At 40.8% G+C, this 24,617-nt stretch overlaps 1 protein-coding gene across 2 annotated transcripts in view; it reads left to right on the forward strand.

Moving 5' to 3' along the window:
* Positions 1–24,617, forward strand: part of lingo1a (leucine rich repeat and Ig domain containing 1a) — a 127,995-nt gene that overhangs the window by 89,730 nt on the left and 13,648 nt on the right. The window contains exon 1 of one of the 2 annotated variants that reach the window (XM_020078519.2): positions 11,001–11,729. The exons of the other annotated variant lie outside the window; for it this stretch is intronic. The gene's annotated coding sequence lies outside the window, so the exon portion shown is untranslated. Of the gene's footprint in view, positions 1–11,000; positions 11,730–24,617 lie in introns of those variants that run through there. 2 annotated transcript variants of the gene reach the window in all.

Below are 24,617 nucleotides of genomic sequence, written 5' to 3' on the forward strand. Positions count from 1 at the left end.
GAAACAGCACAGAATCACAATGTTCCCTGGGGTTGTTGTAAATGTAGCTGAATAGGCATTTATAACAAAAGGATTTATTTTTTTCTCACATTATTCATCAAAAGCAATCTTTCTTTCTTTCTGTCTCTATAATAATCATATAACATATTATATATTATTTTATACAATGATTATTGAACATGATCCTTGGAATTTGCTTTTTTTATATGAAATGGCCCTTTTTCATCTGTTTTTGAGGCAGTGCCGCTCATATAAATTGCCTCATAATTTTTCCATGACTCAGGCCTTTTGGTGACAATATTAAATGCATGAATAGCATTAAGAGTGGAGGCACTGGAAAAGAAGCCAGAGGCACTGGGCCTCTATAAGCGTTTTTATGTATGTTACATCAGCAAAATCCAGGAACCCTGACCATCTACATCTTTGTAAGAAGCCTCTGTGAAGTGCAAAGTGACTTCATCATATTGTGTTCATGCTGTCCTAGGACCAGCACTGCATGTATCAGCTGAAGGAAGTGACACTTCCACAATGAAAGCTCGGGAGGGTTTCATGATTGCTAGAGTCTCATGCTGCTCCTACCTAATTTTCAACTCAAATCAAATTATGGGAAAATACAATGGAGACCTAAACTTTATGTGAGTTAATTTACAGGCCGTCAGACTCTGAGGAGAAAATTAGATTAGACCTTTCGCAGCATGCAATCACTCAACGGATTGACATGGATTTGTCCATCAACAATTTACTAAAGCCATCATGGCAGTGATAAAGTGATTGAAATCTCTCCACCATTTGGAATGGTGTGGTGTTGGTGAGGAGTGGAGTGGGGAGGGGGTGACCCCGAAACTGCTTGAAATAGTGATTACTTAACCAGTGTACACTATTCCCAACCACCTCCTCACCCCCCTTCACTCTGAAAAACAAAACGATGGGATTTGATTCAGAGCCAGATTTGATTTCTGTGTGTGTGTGTATTTTCTGGGCGCTCATGTGTTCACATGTCTGTGGCAACGTGCGTCCATGCACGTTTATGTGGGTCTGTGTCGCACAGAGATCGAGGGGTGGCAACATCTTTTACAAGGAGCTCTCATGTCAGGAAGCCATTGTCTGTGCGGTGAGATGACAGGCGAGTAGCCCCGACGATGGATGGTGCCCTGCAGATGAAAAAAATAAATACAAATGGAAGCGGAGGCCATGAGCAGAATATCTGCAGGGGTCTCAGGCCAAAGTGCTGCTCGTAATAGTTTGTCTATGGGGAAATACATTTGTCATATTTGTCTTGTTGGCAAAATGAAAACCCCAATGGCTTTTCAAGATGAAATAGCATCTACATTTGTTGACCAGTAAATGTATGACCAGTCTTTCATATAGCCATGTGAATTTGTCCTGCATCTACAATGCATTTACTTAAATCTTAAATATTTCTTTAATGATTAATATATATTTTCAACGCACAATTACAATGCTGTTTGTCCTGAAGCCTGAATTCTCCATCAATGAAGTTCTACATAGATGTTAGAGCTGATTAATGAGTGGCTTAGTCATCACAGTTTTCCCAGTCATTTCCTTTGTGTATTCGCAACACGTGCATATGCACAAGGAAGCAGATTTTTTGATAATCATTAAAATTGGGATTGTCTTTACCCAGCCACAGTGCGTGTAGATATGCAAGGTTCATGAAACTAAGCAGCTCTGTTGGTCTAATGATTTGTGAAGGGCAATTCAAATGAAGTACATTTGCACCTCCATCCACCTTCAATGAGAGCTTACATGATTAAAATATGATTACAAAAATACATTATAAGAGTACAGATGTACTTGGCTGGCTGTTGGCAATGAGGCTTAAAAAGCATTTTTCATCTGTAAACCCTGTCAAAATAATCACACTACCTTGAGATTTAAGTAATGCTTTCACAAGTCCTTATTCCACTTAATGGCGTTCCTCAACTTCTTTTACCCTCCATCACTGTCTGTTGGAAAGTTCCAATGCTCTTTTCAGTCTCCCCCCAGGAGCTGTCAGCCGTTGTTGATATACTTGGCCGTATTTTGCCAGACTTACTAAATTACTCGAGGCTGATGCAACCGCTTCGGATTGAAAAGTTGCTTTGAACTTTGTTTCTAATGAGTGGAGAAGATACTTTTGAAATATCTAGTTTAAACCTGTCTTAATGTAAAATTTTGATCTGGGATTTTTTCAGGTAATAATCTTATCAGGATCTGACATGTGTTTAAAGACTCAGATGAACCCAGTTGCAAGAAGTGTTGTCTCTGTACACTGAAATAATTTGACTACACCTGGGTCGGTATATTTTTAACAACATCTAATTATACATCTATGAAAAAAACATCCGAAATGCATTGTGTCAATACATTCACCCTGTGTAATCATTGCCTTCAATTGTTTTTAAAACCTTCCTTAATCTTTCAAATGACTCTTAATAGAACAACAATTACACAGATATGATGGGAGTGATGAGCAAATACTTGCAACCCCCCCATCGGTGGATGCTGATATATAAATATATATATATTTATATATATATATATATATAAATAGACGGCCTAATAGAGTGGGTGTGTATTATAGATGAGTGTGGAGAGTGAGGTATGTCACATGATGTTTGTCACATGACTGGGGCAGCGCCGCTTGAGTTGGAAACTGAACTGGCTCGTAAACGTCATTCATTCAATAAACTGACACATGTCCTTCTCAAGACAGAGTGAAAACTAACACCCACTGTGTACCCACAAAGAGAAACAGGGCATCCTTATGTTGAGTTTACTGATGATGGACTTTCAGATGACAACACTTCAAACTTGGTGAAGTTACAAAGGACTTACAAATGCCTCTTATCTCCCATGAAATTAAAAGAAAATCTACTTTTTCTTCAGGGTTGAGTCACAAATGTAGTCTTGGTGCTGTAATTATTCTGTGGCAATGTGCCATTAGAGAAACAAGTGATCGGTTATATTGACATTTACAACTGAAGTTGTAAGATGTTATTATTGCAACATTTTTCTGGGCTGACATAATGTCATCATCACATCTTTCTGACTGACTGGCCATGTTTTTTACAGCTTATTTAAAAGATTACTTACCCGGCTCAAACACTTAAAGGGATAGTTCACCGAAAAATGGAAATTCACTCATTATCTGCTCACCACTATGCCGATGGAGGGGTGGGTGAAGTGTTTGAGTCCACAAAACACTTTTGGAGTTTTAGGGGAAAAGGTGTTGACAATTGAAGTAACTGGTGTTTCAAACATAATAAAACAGAAAAAACCCGCATGCCTCCACACTGCTCCTGTGGTGTCATCCAAGTATCTGGAAGAGCTGACATTCATATTCGACTCGAAACGGTTTACACATTTACACCAAGTTTTAAGCCGGAAGTATTCGTGCCAGAATGTTAAATGGTAACATTTAGCTTTAAAGTATTCTCACAAAATAAACACACAAGGGACTCATTGTGAGAAGAATTCCATCCTGCATAACGGTTATAAATGAAATCGCTGTTGTTGTTTGAGCAGTAAAATGAAAAAATAATTTGCTTGTGTCTGCTTGGGAAGTTGAAGGACGCCATCAATGTCCCTGAAACGAGGAATTTGTGTCCTAAAACTGCAGTGGAAATCTGTGGTGATGTGAAATGCAAAAAGGCAAATTGCAAGGATTATGCATTTTCATTTGGGCCTCAGTGATAGATTAAGCCCCAGCATTCAAAGGCACTATGTTTTGTTCAAGGGTGGAAGTGACTTTGCCAAGACATTGCAAGATAAGAAGCTAACTGTTATTAGTTTAATGGGAATGATAGTCCGCCCAAAGCAGTGTGTGCAAGTGGCGAGGGAGCATCATTTTTCTTTGCAGTCTTTCTTGCCCAGTGCTGAGGCTGAGCTTGCCGATTGTTTTGTGGGAAATCTAACCCACTGAAGACAAAGTGTTGCTCATATGACTACTGGCCTAACGGAGCTGGCACCAATTTTCTCCACTTTGTGTAAATAAGCCCGATTCGTATCCCTCTGAAATTCAGGATAGACCAGTGGACGGTGTGCACCTAACAATCTGGTATCAGCTGATAATTCCAGTGTTGCACTCGTCATATAGGTCACTTTATCACTGCCACTTTTTTCCAATCCTGTGTGAGAACTATTGTGTGAAAGCTACTGTTTAATGATCTCTTTTGCTATGATTATGGGTACTTAGATGCAGAGTAGTTAGCCGCTCATTGAGAACATTTTGTCATCTTTACAACCACCACAAAGACTGTCCCCTGATGCACTGCCTCTGACTCCAGCAGATTTTCACTGTCTTGATGACTGTCATTACCACGTTGCTACGACACCTTGGCAACATTATACGGTTTTGAACTGCCTGTCATTTAAATTGCTTTTATACAAGGATGTTGCATATTGCAAAACCAAAATGACCATCCCCAAAACTCTATGCAGTCACTGAACAATATCCTCTACAGTAAATGAGAGGATGGTATTAGTGAGTACGACTGTTGGATTTTGAGCCTGTATTTGTGTGTGTTATGCATTAGCAAGGATAGAACCACATGTCGGTAATGCCACATCGGATTCCATGCACATTTGGTTGCTGCCTGCAAGCCTGTATTATAATGCTGTTTCAGGACCTTGGCAATTCAAAACCCATTAAGGGTAGTGTTTCCCCTCCAACCTTGCAAATACACTGCTTTCTATTTCCACTGCACCAGGCCTTTCACATAGCAGCATAATAATACATGCCAGGGCAAATGAGTGACTGCGAGGGTGAGAGTGAGTGACAATGAGTGAGTCACTGTATATGCGTGCAGGTGTATAGGTGTGTGCGTGCGTGTGTGGGTGTGTTTCGGAATAAAATACAGTGAAAGAAATACCAGTGTTGAAGTTGACGTTAAAAAAACCTAAAGGAAATGTGATGACTGAAGTAGCACACCTTTGTTATCTTGTCACGAGGAGACAAAGTGTGTAGCTGCTTTTAACTGTGAATACAATAGTGTTCTCACAAAGCTAAACTGATGAGGCTCCAATCAATTCAATCCAATTAATTTAGCAGTGTGTTGCCTGTGTGTGTGCTCACTGATAATGTGAGGTGGATCTGACGCACAAAAATGAAAGGATGTGTCGTGCAGGAAGTCTTTGCGTGTTCGTGTGCCTACATCTGTACAGTGGAAGTAGAAAGAGGCTGTTTCTGCCAGGAAACCCACAAGGAGGCACAAGCTCAGTTCAGAATTGTAAAAAGTGCCTGTGCCACTAAAGTATATTCAATTAAAAGGTCAGAAGGACAGGCATGTACTGAGATGGTGGTGAAACAGAGGATTTGAAGGCTAAAATGCAACGAGGAGCAGAGGGTGGATGGATTGAATTGTTGTTTTTTTTTGACAATGATTCGGAGGTATGTGCAAAGTCAAGTGATCTAACCTATGAACAATAGAACATTGTAAAATCATTTTGATACCCAGATACAGATTTCAAGGATAACAGATCTTTTTAAAATCAATTTTCAGACTGAACTCCAGAGTTTTGTAAAAGATGTATTATTTGTTTTTTAAGCTTTGAATTAAGGTCCATAGACATGGAGGTGTCGTAACCACACTGAGGTATGGGTTTGATGTCATCATCTGTCTTTTTCCTTTATAAACCAAAGCATCATTCCAACCTTGAACAGCTTGTACATTTCCAAAGCTCAGCATTCATTCGCCATATGTAACATTGCATAACATGCAATTTTGAATGGGTGTGTGGTAAATGTGAACTGACTTTACGAGACACAACTATCCTTATTAATTATTACAGAGAATGTCAGCAGAATTTGGTCTGGACTTTCTCCAGAGTTTACCTTTCACACATGAACAACGCAGTGGAGAATCCTTCGCTCAGGCACGTTCTCAACCACACAGAAATCTAAGTTCAGGTAAAGGGGGGGTGCAGGAGGAAGTGGCAGCATGTTACATATCATTTCCACTGCAGAGATCACATGTTTTTGTTTACAGCACATAAACACCACCATCCTTATCACCAAATGACATCTTAGTCTGTGTCTCTTACATGTGGCACTGCAATTGTATATCTTTTGCATCTGGTGGTAAAAACTTCCATTGGTTCGTTGGGAATCCTGAGGAAGATCCCCGGCTGTGTTATCACATCAGCTCATTTGGACATTATCCAGAGTTTTTACCAGGGGACTGGCAGGAGAATATCCGGAGAAACTCTGGAGCCTCTCACTCAGACATTTGGTTTCTCACATACAGCCCCTCCATAGAATGTCATATCAATCCTGCACTGTGTTTTTGTGCCAGTATCAGCTGCCTAAATGTGACTTTGACATGCATGGGCATTAATATTTCTGAAACCGACAGACCTTGAAAAAAATACTATTGACATGACTCTTGCAGGCCAAATTTAGCCGGTCACATCTGGGTTTTTCTCCTCCTGTCTGAGTTGTTGCTGCAGTAACAGAGGCTGTCCTGTCCTTGTTGACTGGGATAAATTAAGAACAGGATGGTAAATTATTTGGCTCTAATGTCTCCGGGTTTCTGTGTGTGCTGCTGTAAAAAGGACAACATGACATTCATGAGACTGTGGATCTGCTGCTTGAATGTGCTGCTCTGCATGTTCCTGAAATCACAGCGTATAAGTCACCTGTCATACAGCTACAAATTATTATGTCATTCAATATATGTTCATGTGATTTAATCTGTGTAGTAGTGCTTAACTGTTTAAAGTGGAGACTATCTTCCTGCTTCACATGCTGAAAAAACAGGACAATATCTAAAAGAGAAAACTACACAGTTTGTTCGGATGTTAAAGGGCTTGAAGGGGGGGGGGGGGTCTACTTTCTACAGATCATATTTAGTGTTTCTTTGGTTTTAGTGGGAGGGTTTGGCTGACTTCATCTCTTATCAAGAGCTATCCAAATCATGTGCTGGGAGTAAAACTGCAGCGCTTTGGCCGGGCTGCTGTCACAGCATGGTGCAAACTGCTGTTTGGACCTGAAACAAAAAAAAAGACTTTCCACTAAAGTTTTAACCTTCTCTGATAAGGGACCTTGCACAGAAAGAAATTCCCTCACTGACAAAATATTTGCCGGCAACATATGGGTTTTATTCCCATCTTAATTCAAAAGCACAGTCTTTCAGTTTGAGAGCAGGACTTGCTCTTTCTCAAAACCTCAATTATCCCCAGCTTGCTCTCCAGCTTCAGCTCTTCTCCTCATACTCACACTTCATTTGTGCGCATGTGAAACGTCTCCTCCGTTCTCCTCTGGTCTTTTTCTTCTGCTCTTAATTTTTTGTGTGCAATATGTCTGCATTCATGCTTTAGATATATCATAAACTACAGTACGATTGAGTGGAGCAGAGTGTTGATGCTCTAGTGGATGCTGTGATTTGAATACATTACTGCATACGATACATTCTCTGGGCTGTATTTCTGTTGTTTCTCTGGGTCTTTTTTTGATTTATTGATTTTTACTTCACTCAGAAAAAATATCATGAATACCTGCACTCATACAATAGATACAATTCGTGGTAAGACCCCATCCGTCATGTTTTATTCCAAAAGATATCATATAGGGGTACACAGGTGAACTCTGCTTTCACTTCACATATATTTCACTCTTAAATTTCCATTTTGTCACCTCCTTTGGGCAACAAACTTTCACCCCGAACACCAGAATTTAAAGGTACAGTGTGTAGAATTTAGTGATATCTAGTGTTGAAACTGCATGTTGCAGCTGAACACCCCCTCACTGCACCCTCCCCTTCCAAACATGAAAAAGAACCTGTGGTAGCTTCAGTTGTCATAAAAACTCAAAAGGTGTTTAGTTTGTCCAGTCTGGACTAATGTCAAAAACATGGCGGCCTCATTAGAGAGTGTCCCCTCTATGTAAATATATATAATTTGAATATAAAGGGCCTTTTCTGGGGTAAAAATTCATACAATTTAGATGAAATGAACTAGTGAAAACATCATGAGGATTATTCTACATTAAATTTCTGCCAATAGATCCCTTTCACCTAAATCTTACACACTGGACCTTTAATTTGGCACAAGGAGGACAATGAATTAAGCTGGAGTAGGAGCTCTTCTCGCAGAAATGTTGCATGAATTTGGTTGAAAAGTTAGTCTGTATTCCAACTCTGCCGCTGTCCTGTCATTATGTGGCAGTGTATTAATATCAGCATAGGAGTAGTGCTTATTATAGAGCGAGCCCAATCAATAGAGTTAGAATGACAGTTTTGCAGGGAATTGCAAAAGCATTCACCCAACAGGGTCACTGATTTGATCGCAATAACAAAATGGTTATTCATTGTTGAGCCATTTATTTCATAGTGTCTGTGTGACAGGCACCCCTCACATCCAGTATAACAAAAGATTAAGGACAAGCGTGCGTGCCAGCATTGAGGAACACAGCAGAACAAATTAATTATTGATGGGATGCTTTAAAAGCCCATGCCGTCACTAGGTATCCATTGTTACCTCTGTTGTTGTTTGCAGCTCTTAGTGGGGCAGCGAGGATGGAGACGAGGCAGGCAGCGCTACAGACCAGAAATTTCCCCTCCCTCTCTCCTCCCTCCCTATGAAGTGCATCCTGTCAAAGCTATTTTTTAAATCTCATTCTCTGTGGGTTTTTTCAACCAGCTGCACTATTTCAATGAGGGCTACTCACATATGGATCGTGGATGGTTATTGGGTTTAAAACATCAAAAGGATTGAGCTGATGATTGTGTCACATAAGCACATAGACAAACATGTTGACATGCAACAGTAAACAATTATTTTAAATTGAATTCATAAGCGTTCATGAAGAAATGTAATGTCAAGTGAGTAGCTTGAACTAGCAGTTGAGTTACCCTTGTATCTGAGTTTGGATCTGGTCAGTGTGAGTGAACTGATCTGGAAAGAAAGAGCCTGCATCCCGCCCTGAAGGAGTGGTTTCACAGCCAGCCAGTAGAAAACAGCTGTAAAATACAGAGAAAATACCATGTACTCATGGCAAGGGTGCCCTGGCCATGCGTGAACTGATGCTGATGACATTCACATGTAGCTGTGATGCCTGAGTGGTTTAAGTTGCTCGGAGGGTCTCTGAGACGCTGGAGGATGTGAGGAGGACAGAGACGCATTTTAAAACTGCCAGACAAATACTTTTGTGGCATTTCCTCTGTTGTGCGCTCAGAGGGAAAACTTCACGGAAACATACACGTGATGAGTTAGACGAGGTGAGACAAATGTACCATTCCTTCTCCAGCTTTCATCATATTCAGCTCACGTTAACTTACATATTTGAATTACTAATACTTTGAATTAATTACAGGTTAGAGGTAACTAATCCATTCAGATCGAATGCACGCATGTCCCTGCATTAATTTAGCCTCAAAAGCACAAACATTCAGTGTTCTCAGAATGTAATATAACTTTTTTTTTTTTTTTACCAATCATACTATGCAATACACTGCATATTACACCTGATAGTGACAAATGAAATTGCTAATTAAATGCTAATAAATGTAATGTAAGTGTGTACAGTTGGTGGATGATGATCTGAAATCTCACTTCACTGCTCACTGGAGAGTAAACTATGTGTCTGTTAGGGAGGAGCGAATGGGTAAACAAGGAAATGGTTTTAGACACAGCCAGAGGCAGCTGTTGATTCAGCGCAAAGCTCTTAAGTTCTTTTGTTTCACTCTGCTCTATGTTTTTCTGGCTACCTTTGGGAACATTATAAATCTCTGTTTACCTCCAACAAGGAAGTGATGTTTGTTTGTCCGTTCGTTAGTTACCAGGATACAATGCACTTGTCTGGATCCGGATCCAGGAATTATTGTTATTATTTTTTTAATCTGACATGTTAAAGGTGCTCATATTTAAGAGTATGTGAAATTTGGTGCAGATCCAAATAAAAATCTGGATCTAAGTTAAATGTGGTTTCATAAGAGAACTGTTGGGCCTTGGTGGACGTATGCACTCTTTTGCCATTAGGGACTGTTCATGGACATAATAACAATATCCATGATGGTTTTAAACATTAACAGTGTTGTATTTGTGTGAAATTGTGTGAAATGATAAAACCTGATGGAACTTATCTTTACAACTTTACAGACTTAATGAATAATAATACCTTCAACAAATAAAATAGTTTTGCATTTAATTATGTTGGCCTTTAGAGAATGGTATCTATAGCTTCCATTGAATTCTTGTGTAACAACTGAGACCAAATTCCACTCATCCCTCACAACATGCAGGAGACTCACTAATGAGTAACCAGGCCTCTCACAGTCCAGCAGAGGCTGTAGTGTTGACAAACACCACCACCACAAGGAATCCATCACAACCTTATAATCAATGTGTAACATGGGCAGCGATTGCAAATTAATTCTATCATTCGGCTGCTTAAATCGACTTGAGATGCATTAAAGCTGATCGTGAATTGATCCTGGATCATTTAAAGAGATCGGGTGAAGCAGAGTTCCCTTCATCATACTGAAGAACACACATATTTCACTGTGGCATCACATTAAAGATGTTGACACAATAACAGATTCAACAATACAATAGTGTGCAGCAATGAAATAGTTATGCTTCAAGCTCTGACTGATTGAGACAAAATTTGAAGTCACAGAGGATGGAGGAAGGATCAGATATGTATCAGATAACATATACACTGATACCAGCCTCCTGGAAGAAACTGTGTGTTGTAACTGTACCCCTCGTCTGTGTGTGCGTGCGTGTGTGTGCGTGTCTGCAGTATATGAAGCCCACAGTGCCATCAGGCCCTCAAAAGAGGAACTGCTACTTTCTGGTGCCTCCTCACCACTGTCTCCACTCCAGCCTTAAATCTGATTTTCATTCCTGTTTGCCAGCATCTTCCATGTGAAACATTTGAACATGTGCATGTTGTGGTGGTACTGTGAGTTATTTCATTTATTTATTCCCTACACCCTCAGTAGACGTGTCATATGTGGGTGTCTTCGTGCGTCTGCGTGCGCGTAAACGCGTGTGCTCGGGAGGGGAGGCTGGGATCTTGGCAGACAAATCTGGACAGATAAGGCTGCTTCTCAAAACGCGCAGAATCTAAACACACACGCCCGCAAATGAGCAGACTGCTTGCGTATGGTGATCGGACTCATACAGGCACAGAACTGCGCGCACACACACACACACACACACACACAGCTGAGTAGGACACCGGGCAGAGTGCGTTCCGCCGATCATCTCCGTCCCTCCCTCCAGCAGGCGGATTGTGTGCGCCTCTTCCTCCTGCCTCAGTGCTGAGAGAGAGCGTGAGGCTGTGGATCGAGAGACTGCATCAAGAGCTGTGCGCTTGCATCGGGGAGCGGGTGCGTGGGAGTTGTTCTCTCTCCACCTGCCATTTGCATTCCGTCTTTATTCTCCGGCTCTTTACTCTCATCCTCGGACGAGTCCGGGGCGCACAGGGAGTCCCATTACCCACCGAAGGAGCATCGCGCTTTGCGTGTGCGTGCGTGTGTCCGTGTGTGTTTGCGTTGATGGTTTGCCTGTTTAAACCACAGCTGTCACCGTAACACGACCTTTTGAAATCGTTGGGAATCTGCATAGAAACAACTGGCTGCGTCGTTTCCCCCCTTTTTCGAGAGCTGTCTTTCAAGGCGATGGACTTGAGATAGTGCGTCTCAATTTGCGTCTTGGTGGCTGGGAGTTGCCGTCGGGAAGAAATGCGAAAGGATGCTTGGAAGCAGTGAAGGCTACAGCAGGTGAGTGTCTGATTCAGATGGCACAAAGATGGGTCTTTCTTTTATTTGTCCCACGGTGTTCGTGCGTAATGTAGCCGCAGTTTAATGTGGGCCAAGCTTTTTGATGGAATGCAGCTAAAACATGATCTCTCCGTGCTACTTGGAAGAAAAACATCCCTCAAATGTGTGACTTCATAATGTGCCACTTAACAACAGAGACTTTACTCCAGCAAATATAAACACGGGACACATCCCGATGTCAAATCGGATCAAATATTCCTGTAAGTCCGCGGTGATCATCTGGCAGTATTGGTTGTCAGGGCAGGAAAGCAAGAGCGGGTTCTTTGAGTGTGGTTAGGCGCGTCCTCTGCAGGTAAAAAACGCATCTCATCCTCGCAGATTCTCCAAATTAATTTATAGATTTGTTATCGATGAACCTTCAGACTATACAATCATCTTTTCTGGTCATTCATGTGTGTGTCTGTCTCTGTGTGTGTGTGTGTGTGTGTGTGCCTGTCTGAGAGGATGAAGGCTTAAGCCATTAATCAAATTTAATTGTCCCAAATGTGTGTGTGTGTGTGTTGGAGGTGGAGGGGGGTTGAATTGAAAAATGTTATCTTAATCTAGCCTTTATTTGGCCACGTAGGCGCACTGGGCTGAGATACCATTCCTCATTGTGTGGAAGTGTGAGGCAGGTCCTCCCCGCATGCCATTTTATTCATCTTCAAAAGATGGCTATCTGCTAAATGGGCTGTGTATGTGCATAAAACAAAACAAAAAAAAGCTAGCCAGGGCTTCTGCTGCAAAGGAGTTGTGCATTTTTATTGATTCCTCACAAAACGACTTGGGGATTCTTGTTTTCAACAAGGCAGTAGTCATGGGATCCCACACTGACACTACACAGGACACAGGGTGAAATGTGTGTGTTGGTGGGTGCCACACACCGTCTGTTGTTTGTTATTCAAGGCGGCATTTGCACAGAATATGACAGTACCCTCCCCTGATAATTTCTTCTTCTTTTTTTTCCCTTTTTCTCGCCCCATATTGTCCAGCACTGGCTCTTATAATGACACACCAAAAACACAGTTGCGGCAGAGTATCAGAAGACTCTGTGATGCTGTGCCTGCGGACATTCATAAAGTGCTGTAGCTGTATTGGTTATAAATAGCCGGAGGGAGCGGACAGCCAGATACAGCAGGAGCAGCCTCCTGTAGTTGGAGCAGCAGCAGCAGAACAGCCTCTCCAGCCCTATCTGGACCCACAATCCAAGATGATAGATGGCTGATACACTCTGAGATGTCACGCAGATACAGGAGCAAGGGTGTGGCACGAGGGGGGGGTTTATAGGGGCATTATCGCCTATCCTTTGTTTTGTGTTTTCCCTCAGTGTTGTGTGCTCTTTTTACCAAACAATACCTTTTCCATTTCCTCTCTAAGTGTGATTTTGATATCAGTAGTGATTTTAGAGTGATATTATCACATGGAATGTTTCTCCATATAGTTCACCAAGGTGTCACAACATTCTTGAAGGCACGTTTAATTCATTTCACTCCCAGGATTGAAATCCTGCTTTTTCCAGGTTGATCCAGTTGATGAATGGGATGCTGCAGACTCAATCGTTTCCGTCTTGGGAAAGCAGGCTGCTGAAGAGCGCGATCCGCTCTGTCCAGACTCCTCTGGCCGCGTTCATTAAGCAAATATGCGGCCGCTGACCTTGACCATCCATGAGCTGCCAATAGGATCACCTCTTTGCCCTGCAGAAGGCTATAGGACATATGTAGCCAAGAGCACCACCACCACCCTTCTCCCCCCACAACATTATGCTGCTGTTGACATGCTGTATTGAATTACAACACGTTGATCAATGTTTGCAATAAGTCAAACCTCTACATAGTGGCCAATATAATAGAGTATCAGATGTCAGGAAAATCCTGCTCCTGATAACAGCATTATATATCAGGGAATTTATGGAATGATCACATCTTGGCATGTTGGTAATTTAATCACATATCAGAAGAATGGAGAAGCACACCAACGAGACAACAATACGCGTTTCGTGCGTCCTTTAAATTATTCATGAAAGAAATCAGCCTCAGTTTTGTCGGCGTGACAGGGGCAGAGGAGCAACCGAGACAGAGTGGGCGGCGATGGTGTGAACAATGACGCTGCTGCATGATGACTGATCACACACTAAATGACCAATAGTCTTAGTGAGCAGGCCAATGCTGTCTTATGACGTGTTAGCATGTCTCTTGGAGACAGTCATCCAGGGTGTAAAGCTGACACCTACTGCAATGACAAGGTGTTTATTAGCTCCCAGTTGCGAGGCCATGATGCCTACATAATGCTACGATGACACAGTGCTGAGAGTTTCCACGCGGGACGGCAATTAAGTTGTTTTCATAAGACCCGACTGCCATTCTACGTGATGCCACTGCCTTGATACGTCAGTGCCCGAGGCTGGATGGCGTGTTTGTAAAAGGCCTGTAGTAGCTGTTTGATTGGCAGGGGTAGTGTGGCGGTTGTTCATAAGTCTATGTTGTCCTTGGTAGATGTCTTTTGAATTAGATAAGGAGGAAGAACAGCAGCAGCAATTGTTGAAAAGTCATAAGGCCCGTCTTTTACAGTTTCAGCCCTGCACTCCCTTAGAGCAGGGTCTGTGCCACCTATTGTTTAATTGTCCTAGTCACTGTGGCACAGGCATTCAACACAGCTCCATAATATTATCAACTAATATTCATTTTACTTGTTTCAAAATGAGTATGACATCTGAAGCACTGTAGCAAATGATTTTCACGTTGCCCAAAAAGATGAGGTTTTGTTATTTGCAGCTGTGTGCATGCTCCAAATCTTTGTCATTTATTGCTCTCACAGTGGGAACAGCTTAACGGTGTGCAGGCTTCTGGGTGACCAATAATCAAAAGAGGCTCATGTTTTAGGCACCAGACACGTCATGCTGCTTCAACTAAACTCATTCGAATATATATGATTTTATCCAGGGTTTCAACAGTACATGCTAAAATATATAAACACACGTGCAGGCAGTAAACCTGTGTGTTACCCTCTACTTTACCTTCATTAGAGGGACAGTGGCTCATTTCTGAAATCAAATTAGGGGAATTGTTGATCACATTGCTCAAAATCTCATGATGTTGGACACATTAACATAATTATTGTATACACTAATCCAGAATTCATACGAAATAGGTTAGCATGTATTTATCCCATCAACGATACTGGCCACAAAGCTGCCAAAACCATATAATTAATATGTAGACGTAGCCTGGAACCGCCAGAGAAAAATCTGTGATTGTGCTTATGATTAGCTATATTTCCACGACTCATTCTAACTAAACACAGCCATTAAAAAAAGAATGACCAATTATGATGACAACCATTTTAGTATTTGACTGAATTGTTAGAGTGAAATGTCACTGCACAGTAGTTGTCAGAGGCCTGTTTGAAATGCTTTCACGTTAGCCTGTAGGGTTCATTCACCTTTAAAGGATTCAGCTTATTCTGATCTGCTTCACAGTGCTGTGAAAAAGAAGTCTTTGGGGAATTTCTGCAAAGGTGGCCTGAGGGAGCAATCGCACATTTTATGCCTGTGTAGAAAAAATAAAGATATCCACAAAGAAGAGCGAGAGTCCTGTTCATCCACGTTTTTAACCCCCTATTCAACCCACACGCAAATGCATCCATATATTTTTCAAAAAAGGCTTGACCACTTCTCGCATTTTGATGATCTCTTGAACTCACTCACCTTCAACTTTCAATAAAATTATATTGCAAAGCATTTACATTAATTAGATGCAAACTCCTAATCATTGTCAGGCCTGAAATAACCTGCTGCTATAAACCACTCGGAGTCCCTTGGAGGATGCATCATTAAAAAAGGCATTGATGGTGGACGAGGTTATGGGTCAAGGGTTGGGGGGGGGGGGTTATTGTGCTTACTAAGGCTCCTCTCCAACACCCTGGAGGAGACATTTGTATTCACAGCAGAGGGAATAATCAATGCCTTTGCCGGTGCCCCTGTTGCCAAGCAGACTTAAACGTAGAGATCCCTCTTTTACATGATTGTGTGATGGACACATACGTTCCAACAGGCAAAATGCTCTCTGTAATTGCTCTTGTTTGCTGCTGATAGCCATATACTTAGTAATGTATTCTTGGGGATGATTATATTTCAAGAATATAAACTCGACACAAAGCTGCACAAAACCAAATTTGGTGTATTTTGGTGTGAATTATATATCTATTGTTATTTACGATGACTTCCCTTCCTTTCCATCTGCAGACAATAGACATCTATTGTCTCATTGGATACTCGCATTTATGACTAGATTCTGAGCAAATTGTTTGCAGCCGTGATGATTAGCATTGTGCAGCAAAATGACATATATTGCAACTGCTCCACTGAAAGCATCTTTTCAAACTCTACTATTCAGTGGCCACTGGAAATACAACAGCAGCTCCACTTACACAGCCACACTTAAATGGAGCGTGTGATATTTTCCACAAATGGGAGCAAGATTTGTGTTGTGCCCCATCTCCCTGATGTAATGGCTGTTAAAACACCCTGTTGAGATTCAGAGTTCAGTGAGTTCGATGTTTAGAAACAATATTAGTGCTCTCAACCCTCTCCTCTCTGGATAGTAGGCTGACCGAGGAGCTACTTAGGAGTGAAGTTGTCATTTACATCCGATCTGCTTCAGGTTTCCTCTCCTTTCAAAGTCGCTGCAGCTTAAAATATATAAATGTGTCATAAAAAAAAAACAAACTCAATTTTAGTTTAGATTTTCCATGATGTGGAAACAGTTCACACTAAGCTAATTAATTTTGAATAGATATGAACATGTCGCGGAACTTGTGCTGCTTTTTCAAAAGGGCCATCAACTAATCCAATTCATTAAAAACATGGACACCCCTGTTCAAGTGCTTCCACAGTAAAGTGCACAAAGGCCACCCTCCGTGATACTTGGATTAAAGCACTCTCTGATAATTCAAATATTTGAATGTGGTCATTATCCCCTCCTTTTGTCAGATCAGTGAAGTTGCATTTTCATCCATTGACAGTCTGGTGCCATTTATCATGTGATTCAAGACAACAGGGGCATCGGCAGCAGGCTTTTAGTCCCATAAAAGCTCACTTTCCCAATCTCTTTGGCGGGCTCTTTGGTTGCTCTCACTCCCTCTGTTTAACTTTCCTGAAAGCTCTCTCTCTCTCTCTCTCTCTCTCTCTCTGTCGCTCTCTGTCTGGCTTTTTCGCTCTCTCTCACTCTGGCTTCCTTTTCACCCACTCGCTGTCAATACAGAGAGAGAGAGCGAGGAATGACAGAACAATGTAATAAAGACCCACTAATACTGTTGATGGAGGAGAGCAAAAGTGCATGGTGGAAACGAGGTCGGATTTCAGGTTATCGACCAGCCTGGGTGGCATGAGGGAGATGTTAGTTTGCTCGACATGAAGAAGCAGCAGTAATCGCACCAATGGTTAGACCTGAAACAGAGCTTACTCATATCTTAAAAAAATGCTTTGAAAGAATACTTTAATTATCCTAGTGTAATTATCCTAATCTGCTTTGGAGCATAAGTACCATACTCTTTTGATATTCTTGGACTCGTCTGTCTCAGAAATGGAATACCCGTTAACGACAGCTGGGATGTGCCATCATATCCACAAGGCAGAGGCCGTTTCCATTTTGTCATGTGCATTTCCATTTAGTGGAAAACATGTCCAAAATGAAGCACTGAGAAATCACACTGAGAAATTCAGAATAAATCAGAGCCGAACTAATAACTTTTTTAATCATGGATAATTTTTTCCTCCCAAACATCGTTGTTTGCTCAACAACACTTTCAAAAATAATGACAAATCCCCAGCACAAGTTTCCTTAGCCAAAGCAATGTGTCAAAATTGCTTAATTAGTCCAACCAGCAGCTAAAAGCCCAGAGTGTTCAATTTAATGAGGTGAAAACAAGCCGAAACCGCAAACTCTCAAGACTGTCAAATCCATATTCAGCAAGTCTCAATCTAAATATATCATTATCACTTATAAACAGCTAAAAGATTGATGATTGATCATTGAAAAATATAATAAATCTTCAACCTAACATGTAATTATTCATCAACACCTTAAATTATTTCACATGAGTGATCGCTGCACCCTCACAGTGAAATAGGATGTTTTCTGAGATACATCACGATTTAGGCCAGGTCAAAATGTGTTGACTCTTTAAATTCAATATATATTACCACTGTTAATATTAAGATATTGAAGCTGCTTTCAGGGATGAACTGAACTCTGGATAATCTCCTTATGTGAGAGTGCAAAATTCCATGTCAGTTGCTACGGACATTCTGCGGAGTTTCTCCTGACAGCTCCCCAGTAAAGCCTCCACATAATGTCTGAGTGAGCCCATGTGAGAACACAGCAGGAGATTCTCCAGAGGTTTCACCGTGAGGGAGTATGGTGGGTTGACAGATGCAAAAATTTAAAAAACAAAAAGAATATAAATATCTCAGGATTAAAATGAGGTGTCATAAATGTAGAAGATGTCAACTTGGAAAGAAAACGAGATTCAAGAGCTTAACCGACACCAGTGTTGATGTGCTGTAAACAAAAAAACATGATCTCCGAAGTGAAATTTAAACTTGTTATTGGGAATACATGTTGAAATGTGTAACACACTGTTTCAATAACCATCATCTTTTACCTGAGATATCCAGTCATAAAATGCTGTATGTAGAAGATGATGAAGACAATATATCAATTCCTAGTCAGACCCAAACCAGGGATGTTGTTATTACTTGTCCACCATATTAAACACCTAAATAACTTCTGTTTCATATACAGCAGCATGCTGAAGTGCTGTGGTACAGATGTGATAGATTTGATCTGAAATATGTGGTTTGTTTGATGGAACTTTGCACGGCAGCAAAAACACATCCTCCTCTCTGAGTTGAGCTACACAGTACAGGTTGATTACTCAGAGAGCCCAGATGGAGATTGTCATTTAGTGAGAAGAGAATGCAGGGAGCTTTTTTCAAGTGCGGCAGACGACTTTGAGATTAATGTTTGCCACAACTAAATCCACACCTCGGTCCACTCTGATTATTTTTTTTATCTGGTCTAAAAGCAAAGTGTAGCTCTGACTTCACATGCTGGAGATCGATTACTTTTCTTATTACCTCTGGATAGACATTTGTTTTGACTTCGGTTACTGCCAGTCACATCCAATGGAGATGGGTGAGGGCAGTTTAACCAGTGAAAAGGTGCTGGTGGTGGTGGTGGTGGTGGCATGTGGGTGGGTGTGGAGGGTGAGAGTGATGAAAGAGCCAGCCAGCGATCAAAGGCGAGAAAATGAAATGGCATTTGACCTTGTTGGACACTGGCGAGTGACGCTCTGCCACAGAAGTGCAAAGTAGTTTGGGAACCTGTGGGAATAGAGAGAGGGGGGAGAGAGAGATCAGGTCTGCAGAGCGGCGATGTGGGCCGAGAGGATGCGTTTACCCTTCCATCTCATAACTGATTTAGCAGGGGACTCTCTCCCAAGGTGCAAAGGTGGACAAAAGTCATTACGATGACAAAATGAGTATATATATATGTATATAATAGGTCTCACTGTGCATTGATTCTGTAAATTGGCAAAGCTTTTCCTGCACAAAAACACAAGAGTATAAATAGGATCCCTTCTCACCCTTGTCTTAAACATGTGGTAGATATGCAAATTTCATATAAATAATTCAGATCTTCCGCATTTCTTTGTGCTTGTACCTGCCATGTTGGCAATAATGAGTCAAACAGTAAGAAAAATATGTGTTGTCTTTTTCATTTTCCATGGCTCGTCCCTCAGCCTCAGCCCCTTTACAGCATGCACTTATTTTTTTATCATCTGCTTTACCCGCTGCTGAATATTGTATTGTAGACAACAGTAGATAACGGTCCACCTTAAATAGACATAGATGATAGCTGTTTTGATAATATTTGTTAAATACTTTTCTCTATAATTCCTAATGCTGACATTGTTACATTCAAACAAAATGTGACATTCATCTCTTGAGATAGAGAACAGTTTCCCACAGTCTTGAGTGTTGTCATCCATCTTGTTCTGGCCAACAATCTAAACACAGGAAACATTTTGCTTGATAAATACTTATAAACAATAGTTTGATTATGAATATAGTTATTAATTGATTTTGTGTTGAATGACTCATCGATTAATAGACCTATTTAATTCTGAGTGCAGCATTTAAATGTTACTAAAATTAGACTACTGCAGTGCATCTGTTTATCGTCTGGTCTCTGTTTAGATTCGGGATAGCTTTCATCTAAGCAGGATGGTGTTTGTTAATCCACCATTTCTGTTATTTCATCTGTCGGCCAACACTATAAATAAGAATCTGTGCAGTCTGGGTGATTAAACACTTATTTTTAAAACCAAGAAACATGCTTCAGCTCATTCTGCAGTCTTTCAGCTCTGCCAGCGTAGGTCTCTGTAAATGTCATACAAGTTACATCACAGCGGAGCTAACATGACAAGACTACAAAGATGAAATTTCTAAAATGTGTCGGCCTGTCAGTAATGACGCAGTGCTTTGTGAGAAAAAGAGAAAAAAGGAGTTGTTCTCCTTAATTAAGGCACAAGTGGCAGAGCAGATCTCACTGCCTTTCTCTGCAGACTGACGTCGGACGAGCTTTGATAGCAGTTTTAATAAGAATATAAAGAGGGTTTTCTAGTGTTAGGAGATATTAATTCACACATGCTGTATATGAGCTTATCAAAACATACCATTTTAAATCTGTTATATCAGAAATGCTTTAAGGATTCCAAACCGAAAGGAGCAACATTTTAACGCTCTTTTTTCTGTAATGATTTCTTAGAGGGTGCACAAGTGTTGACAAGGGATTTGCAGTGTCTCTGCCACCCTAAAGTCATCTGGTAATACTTCACAGGGTCACCTTATCCCTGATCCATGTGCAGCATGTGAAATACCTAGATTGCCTTTCTAAAAGTGAGATTCTGCTTCCTCTAGTACTCGGCGGATTAGCAGAGCCAGTGAGATGTGATTCTCTTCTTTTCACTATCGTTATGACCTCCTCTCATACTACGGGGAGCCTAAGATAGGGAATGGGGAGGATACAAGGACAGCTTAGACAAGTAATTTTGCCTTTAATTGCTCGAACCTCCCATGAGTGCTGTTGCTTAAGTACTCCAAAAACTGTTGTTGTTTTCCTGCACGTAATCTTTGATTATATGAAGGTCAGCGTTTTTCCTCTAAGCTACTTATGAGAGAATTTGGAGCAGGTGGATTGTGCACAGAGATGAGACAAAACTCCCTTGCTGGAGTTGAGAGTGAGAGTGAACTGTCCAATTTTTTTTTTCAGCAGTTACTTTGCTAACTGTCTCCTAAGCCAATCTCAGCCATATATACAGAAGTATTTGTTTTTTTTTCTTCTGCTTAGTCCTCATTTCCCAGTCTGTATCAATAGCGTCATTATGTGGGGCTTTATCTGGCTAATTAAGGCTTCATCTTTCTGGGCGATCTCTCAGAGGACATGGATTAAGCTCCCCTATCTATGCACTGGAGCCATGGTGGGGTCGGCCAAGCCTGCGCTTCTCTCTCTACGTTGTGGAGGGAAAAGCATTGACATGTTAAGGTTGTTTTGGTGAAGTGATACTCAGAAAAGGAAAACAATATAAATACTGCATGCCAAACGCAGGAATCACACACCCTGCAAGCTCAAAATGTCCAGGATTGTTTTTGCTTTTGATCGATTCACGTCCTGTGTAGAAGCTCAGCTACAAAAATAAAAAATATATTTTTTGTTTGTGTGTGTCAAGGTTTGTGCCTGTTTTACCAACAGAAAGCCATTTGGAGTGATACCCCAGCAGACCGTGGCCTTCGGACAATTCATTTACAGTCGGTTTGAATGCCTCAACAGACTCCATTTTGCTTGCATAAACAATCTGGATGTCCAATTGAGTTGAGCGGAGATCCTGAGTCACCGTTTGCCAGCGCAAGAAAGGCACCATATGAATTTCAATTGCCTGGTTGTTGTGGGTCCACTCTACATTTTAGTGCTGAAAGTCGACAGATGAAAGTCTGGGTCAGGCCTCATTAAAACAAGAGCCATAATACGCTAACCATCCAAACAGAGGATGAGAGGGAAGACCTTATAGTGATACACTGCAGACCCGTCACTGGTGATTAAGGATGTTTAATCTTCCTTTTCTCACTTTGCTGTGGAGAGCGACGGAAAGAAACCTTTTGTTTTGTTATATGCAGAGACACAATCAGACTCCGAGCTTTGGCTGGCTCATGTGCACCTCTGGTTTTTGATAAAGGACATATGAGACAGTGCTTTTGTCTGAGCCCGTGCCATTAGAGGAGATAAATCCTAAATGAGTAAACTGAAGTCTCCTCCCTTAGGCTGTTTTATACAAGAGTCTGAACATTTAAGAGCCATACATCAAGAACTGCGGTGTGGTGTTGGTGTGTAGGGGGGGTCACCTTCACGGACATTCTACAACCAAGTATTTGGAAGAAAGTAAGAAAATGAGTATGCATTTAAAAAGAGAGAGAGAAATAACCCCCAGGCTGAGGCAGGGGAGTTGTTTTATTGCTTATTTTCTTTTTTTGTGATACATGTGAAAAGGTGGTAGTGGCGAGGTGTGAAATGGTACATACAGAGGCCTTGGGAGATGGATGGCACGACTGTGGCTTTAATCAGTTCAATGCCACTGAATTCTTGCTTGAATAAAAATGGCTGTTGCAACTCACGACTGCATTATTAGAAATCCTTGCGAGTGATATTGAACATTTTCTCTCAAGTCATAAAGGGAAAGTCATAAAGGGATATTTAAAGATAAATCTTGACATCGCCACATTTCCAGGTTTTATTACAAAGATATAAAGCTTATTTTAAACAAAGAAAAGAAAAGAGTCAAACCAACAGTGGATTTTTGATGCTGATAACAAAAATGACATTTATGATATTATGACAAAAACAATATTTCTGTAATGATCTCATACAGGCTAGTGAATAATTTTTGAGAATAAGAGACATTACTGAGAAAAGCATGTTAATGTTAACAGACAAATGTAACATGAACACATTTATATATAATATGAAACATGTCTCTTGTATTTCTGCTCTGACATCTCTGTGTCAACTGAAATATTTGGAATAAGCCTAAAAGAGCTGGTAATATCAACCTTACATTAGTAAAGTCCAGTCAGTGAAATTGTCCACAAAATGAAGGCTCACTGTAGTAAAAACAAACACAGGTAGCAAACACAGGTGTGCATCAATTTAAACATCACCCAGTATTTACAGGCCAATGCATATAAAGAAGCAATATGTTTATTGTAAGTGGGTGGCATCAACTCAAATACTGTAAGGTGTTGTACCAGAGTACCTCAAAGTAATGAATAAATTGCTAACAGAATAGACTGCAACCACAACCTGACCCTTTAGATTATTATAGTTTCAAAATCTGCCAAAATATATCATTATATAAAAACAAAAAATAACTAATGATTATATAAATGTAGTTATTAAAAAGGAAATGTGGCCTCCGCAGGACATAATACAGTCATAAAAAAAATGTCTGAGTGCTTTCTAATCGACAATAATTGCAACACTCTCCCTAAACTACCTTGAATGCATCTGTGGCATTTCTGTAGTTCACTTTCTTATTTATCAGGAAACACATGCAGTGATACCGGAAGACTGTATCTGCGACTGACTATCATCATTATTTCTAATACTGAAGCAGCCAGTTAATCATTTGAAGTCTAATACAAAGTCTTGATGCTGGAAGTGGCTTTTAAAAGTATGACTGGTTTTGGTTTTTGCTTTGCATCCTGCCGAGGGTGTTTCCTGTCCTCTACCCATTGAACAGTATAAACATGGACAAACAGCATCTTTATCATTTGTCCAATCAGACAAATATTTCTCTGTGATTATTTCTGAAACACAAAGACTTGACACACTAATCAATGATGAAAACAATCCCTGTACTGTTAGAGTTCACGTTCACTGATGTTTTGTCTGTAACTTTTGCTGCTCTCCACCAGAGTATGTTTTACAGCAACATCCTCAGATGGGAGCTCTCATTGCATTAGTGTGGCATTTTCTGCATCAGGGTCACCTCTCCATCAACTAATTACAGCTCATTTTCCTATAAAGGCCTCACTGTGCGCTGCAGGGCCGGCTAAGCAGCTAAGACACTTTTTCTTCACCACACTGAGAGGCAAGCCTTTAGTTGCCAGTCACAATTAAAGTCAATATGGCTTTGAGCCACAGCACACTGGGCCCATCACATTTCCTAGCAGCAGATAAGATATGGCCTAAATTATTTATAATGAAATGTAGGCATATTTCCATATTGACTCTCTTAATTGTGGAACCAGTGTAGATTGCGGTGGAGTCGCAGCTACGGAAGCTACAGTCTACAGGCGCATGCAGAGGAGTTGATATAGTGGTTCTTCAGCAAGCCAGCATGACAGTGCGGTCAAATACAAACACCACAACCACATATACACACTCTGGGCAACTGCCAAGTTCACTCACTTCCTGTCAGGGAAAAATATATTCACTCACAAATTGAGTGAGAAGAGTAATATGTTCACTGGCTCCCCCCTCGTTAAAGTTGATCCACCCTTGAATCAATTTGCTGAAATATTCCGTAGGGTTCTCAAGCAGAATTTTTACAATTTCAACATCTCCACCTTTCGAAAAAAAAGGAAAAAGATCCTTCTCCCATAGCACTACTCGAGGACTAGTACTGTCATTTTTAAATTAAATCTGACACTGTGTCTCGACAATCACTTATGTGCAAGAGAAGAGGTAAGAGCTTGATTTTGCTGCATAATATTAACTCATCTCTCATGAATTA

The sequence above is a fragment of the Paralichthys olivaceus genome, chromosome 7, assembly GCF_024713975.1.
Source record: "Paralichthys olivaceus isolate ysfri-2021 chromosome 7, ASM2471397v2, whole genome shotgun sequence".
In the NCBI taxonomy this organism is placed as follows: Eukaryota; Metazoa; Chordata; class Actinopteri; order Pleuronectiformes; family Paralichthyidae; genus Paralichthys; species Paralichthys olivaceus.